At 36.6% G+C, this 4,845-nt stretch overlaps 1 pseudogene; it reads left to right on the top strand.

The window, feature by feature from the left end:
- The first annotated feature begins 493 nt into the window (after nucleotides 1-493).
- LOC136385716 (glyceraldehyde-3-phosphate dehydrogenase-like) lies at nucleotides 494-1,465 on the top strand (annotated as a pseudogene).
- The last annotated feature ends 3,380 nt before the right edge of the window (nucleotides 1,466-4,845 follow it).

The raw sequence follows: 4,845 nt of genomic DNA, 5'->3' as shown, positions 1-4,845 counted from the left end.
CAATACTCATTAGTTTTAGCTAAGACCTTAACCAGTACCATGTAAAGATCGACTGAACTGCTGAGCTGGCTGAATGTGCAGAAGCTGAAAGAACTTTTATCCCTGGGTTCAAGAATGAGGTAGATGCATACTAAGTGCCTTCTGTCCACATCTTTGTCATTTAAATTGCAATAAACAAGAGAAAAAAAGGTGAACCCACATAAAGATCCCATTCCCCTATGTTGGCTTCTTTATCTCTTTTCAGTAGGACCCACATTGCTCAAAACTTAACTGTAACCACGTTTAACTTAAAACTATCCACGAACTTATTGAAATATATATCTCTATTCTTTTTTTGTCATATTCAGCAAAAGACAGCTAAATTATCCAATATGGTCACCAGAAAGAGGGATTATAAAACATTCATCAGTTAATAGCAATGAGTTCTCTGTGCTTCCTCTTTGTCAGACAGCTATGTCTTCCTGCACAGTGCCAGCCACAACCCTGCGACACAATGGTGGAGGTCAGAGTGAATGGATGTGGCCATATTGAGTGCCTGGTGACCGGGGATGCTTTTAACTCTGGCAAAGGGATATTGTCACCATTAATGATCACTTCACTAACATGTTCTAGTATGATCCTACTCATGACAAGTTCAATGGCACAGTGAAGGCTGAGAACAGAAAGTTTGTCAACAACGGAAAGTCCATCTCCATCTTCGAGGAGCGAGATGCCACTGACATCAAATGGTGTGATGCTGATACACTGTTGAGTCCACTGGTGTCTTCATTACCTTGAAGAAGGCTGAGGCTCACTTGCAGGGTGGATTCAAGAGGTTCATCATCTCTGTTTATGTGGATGCCCCTATGTTTGTGAAGGGTGTGAACCATGACAAGCATGACAACTCCCTCAAGATTGTCAGCAATGGCTACTACAACAACTTTTTGGACTCCCCTGGTAAAGATCATCCACAACAAATTTGGCATTATGGAGGAACTCATGACCACAGTCCCTGCTATTACTGCCACCCAGAAGACTGTGGATGGCACCACTGGGAAGCTGTGGTGTGATGGCTGAAGTGCTGCTCAGAACATTATCCCTGTTTCTATTTGCTTTACCAACGTTGTGGGAAAGGTCATCTCTTGATCTAAATGGAAAGTTCACTGGCATAGACTTCCATGTCCTTACCCCCAAGGTGTCGGTTGTGGATCTGACCTGTCACTTGGAGAAAGCTGAAAAATATAATGGCATCAAGTAAGTATTGAAGTAAATATCAAAGGGCCTCCGTAAGGGCATCCTGGGTTACACTAAGGACAAGGTTGTCTCCTGCAACTTTAACAGTGACAACCACCCCTCCACCTTCGATGCTGAGGTTGGCATTGTCCTCAATGACTGTTTTGTCAAGCTCATTTCTTAGTATGACAATGAATTTGACTACAGCAACAAGGTAGTGAACCTTATGGTCCACATGGCTTCCAAAGAGTGAGAGCCCCTTGGACCACCAAACCCAGCAAGAGGAATAGAGGCCTTTTGCTACTGAGGAGTCCTTGCCCCAAATCAATTCCCCAACACACTGAAAATCTCTAGACCTCCAGCTTCCATTTCAGACTCCCTGAAGAATGGAAGGGACTTACAGAGCCCTACCTTGTTATGAACCATCAATAAAGTTTACTGTACCTAACCAAAACGAAACAAAACAAAAATAACAGAGGGAAGAAAAAAGAACAAGAACACTACAAGTAAACATAAAATGAGCCCTGGCCAGTTGGCTCAGTGGTAGAGCATCAGCCCAGTGTGTGGATGTCCTGGGTTCAATTCCAGGTCAGGGCACACAAGAGAAGCTTCTCCACCCCTTCCCGTCCCCTTCTCTCACTCTCTCTCTCTTTCATTCCCGGGACCATGGCTTGATTGGTTTCAGAGCATAGGCCTGGACGCTGAGGACAGCTCCACCTTAGGTGTTAAAATTTGCTAGGTTGAGAGAATGCCCTAGATGGGCAAAGCATTGGCCCCAGGAGGGGGTTGTTGGGTGAATCCAGGTCAGGGCACATGTGAGAATCCATCTATCTCCCCTCCTCTCACATGGAAAAGAAGAAGAAAGAAAATAAAATGTTTCACACTTCTGTCTCTTTATAACATTTGCCAACTTAAAATATTTTGTGTTTTTAAATTAAATTTTGTTTCCAAAGAGAAAATATATATATTAAAAATTACATTTATTATCTATTATTTCCACCGGAAAACAAAAACATATGTACTGTTTTATATACAATGCATCTTCCCTCTCCTGTTTGATAAGTTTTTTTTATTATAAAATATTTTCAACATACAGAAAGGTACAGATAATAATAAAATGTATAATCACCACCTAGTTTAAATAATTCTTAACTATTTTTCATTTCTGTTTTATCTTAAAAATTAAACAGTTGCAGCGCCTGTGTGTATCGCCCAAGTTTTATTCTCCTCCTTTCGCACTTCAATACTGAGAATGATAAATATAATTTCTTTACATATATTGGGTACATATGCATCTATCTCTAAAATATGTACTAATGTTTTACATTTTATTTACATAAATTGTACTTTACTGTGTATATCATGCTGAATTTAGTTTTTTTAAAGATTTTATTTGTTGATTTTTAGAGAAAGGGGAGAGAAATAGAGAGAAAGTGGAGGGAGAAGTGGAAAGCATCAATTCATAGTAGTTGCTTCCTGTATGTGCCTTGACCTGGCAAGCCCAGGGTTTCAAACTGGCAATCTCAGCATTACAGGTCAGCACTTTATCCACTGCGCCACCACAGAATAGACAAAATTTTTATTTTCACTGACAGTATTAAATATATATTACCTCCTTGTTATACTTTAAGTTACTTAGTAATTTATATTTTTAGTAAATTATAATTGACAGATTTGTATTATTTAGTTTCAAGTATATAAAATAATAATTCTATACTTATACATTTATAAAGTGATCATCATAATATGTCAAGTAACCTCTGTCATTGTACAAAGTTTTTCTGATATTATTGATATTCTGTATAGTGTACATAATCCTCATGATGTATTTATTTTATAAATGCAAGTTTGATCCTCTCATTCTCCTTCACTTGTCTCACTCCTCCACCCACCCTCATCGCCTCTGGCAAACATTAGTTTGTTCTCTGTATGAGTTCATTTTGATTCTATTTTGTTTGTTCATTTGTTTTGTTTTTTTAGATTACACATAGAATAAAATCATTTGGTATTTGTCTTTCTCTGATTTATTACATAGCATAAGAACCTCTAGGTCTACCCGTGTTGTCACAAATGGCAAGATTTCATTCTTTATTATGGCTAAATAATATTCTATTTTATATGTAATTATCATTTCTTATCTATTTATTTATGAGAGGACACCGAGATTGTTTCCAAATCTTTGCTGTTATAAATAGTGCTACAAAGAACATAGGGCTGTGTATATCTTTTTGAATTAGCATTTTCACTTTCTTTGGAGAAATGTCCAGAAGTAGAATTATTGGCTTTTATGGTAGTTCTATTTTTAATTTTTTGAGGAACCTCCATACTGTTCTGCATAGTAGTTAAACCATTTTATACACCCACCAAAAGGATACAAGTATTCCCATTTCTCCTCATTCTAGCCAACGCTTCTTATTTGTTCGTTTTTGATAATAATACACATTCTGACAGGTATAAGATGATATCTCCTTATGATTTTGATTTGCATTTTCTGGACGACTAGAAATTCTGATAATTTTTTCATATGTGAGTTGGCCATCTGTGTGTCTTTTTTGCAGAAATATTTATACAGGTGTTCTTTATTTTATTTCTTTTAGAGAGAGAGGGACAGACAGACAGGAAGACAGAGAGATGAGAAGCATCAAATTGTTGTTGTGGCACTTTAGTTATTGATTGCTTCTCATTTGTGCCTTGACAGGGGGGTGATGTTCCAGCTGAGCCAGTTCACCCCTTGCTCAAGCCGGCAACCTTGGTATTCAAACCAGCGACCACTGTACTCAAGCTAGCGACCCTGCACTCATACTGATGAGCCTGCACTCAAGACAGATGAGCCTACATTTAAGATAGTGACCTCGCTGGCGACCTCAGGTTTTTTAACTGTAGGATTTTTGTTTGTTTGAATTTTTTTAAGTGCTATCCACTTTTCTTAATCAGAAAAATCAGGCGATTATTTTACTACCCACATTTTCTTCTATAATTGCTATAGTTTCAGGTCTTACATTTAAATCTTTAATCCCTTTGGAGTTTATTTTTGTAAATGGTATATGAAAGTCATCAAGATTCATTATTTGCATGTATCTATCCAGTTTTCTTAACATTTATTAAAGAGAGTTTCATTTCCCCATTGTATATTTTTGCCTACTTTGTCATAGGTTAATTAACCACGTATGCATGGGTTTATTTCTGGGTTCTCAATTCTAGTCTATTGACTTATGTGTCTGCTTTTGTGCCAGTATCATACTGTTTTGATTATTATAGCTTTTTAATATAGTTTGAAATTAGAGCATGTGCTACCTTCAACTTTTTCATTTTCTCAAGATTGCTTTGGAAGTTCAAGATTTTGGTGATTCCATATCAGTTTTGGGATTATTTTTTCTACCTCTGTGAAAAAGAACTATATCATTGGTGTTTTGATTGGGATTGCATTAAGTCAGTGGACTGCTTTAGCTAGTATTGACAATTTACCAATATTAATTCTTCCAATCCATAAATATAGTATATATTTTTTTCATTTTTTCTTCCATCTTCAATTTTTTCATGAATGTCTCATGGATCTTAGAGTACAAATCTTTGCCTCCTTGTTTAAATTTATTCCTAAATATTTTATTTTTTATTTTTGATGCAATTATAAAT

The sequence above is a fragment of the Saccopteryx leptura genome, chromosome X (genome assembly GCF_036850995.1).
Source record: "Saccopteryx leptura isolate mSacLep1 chromosome X, mSacLep1_pri_phased_curated, whole genome shotgun sequence".
Classification (NCBI taxonomy): domain Eukaryota; kingdom Metazoa; phylum Chordata; class Mammalia; order Chiroptera; family Emballonuridae; genus Saccopteryx; species Saccopteryx leptura.
The sequence above is the reverse complement of the archived record's forward strand: the minus strand, read 5'-3'. Positions and strand labels throughout refer to the sequence as shown.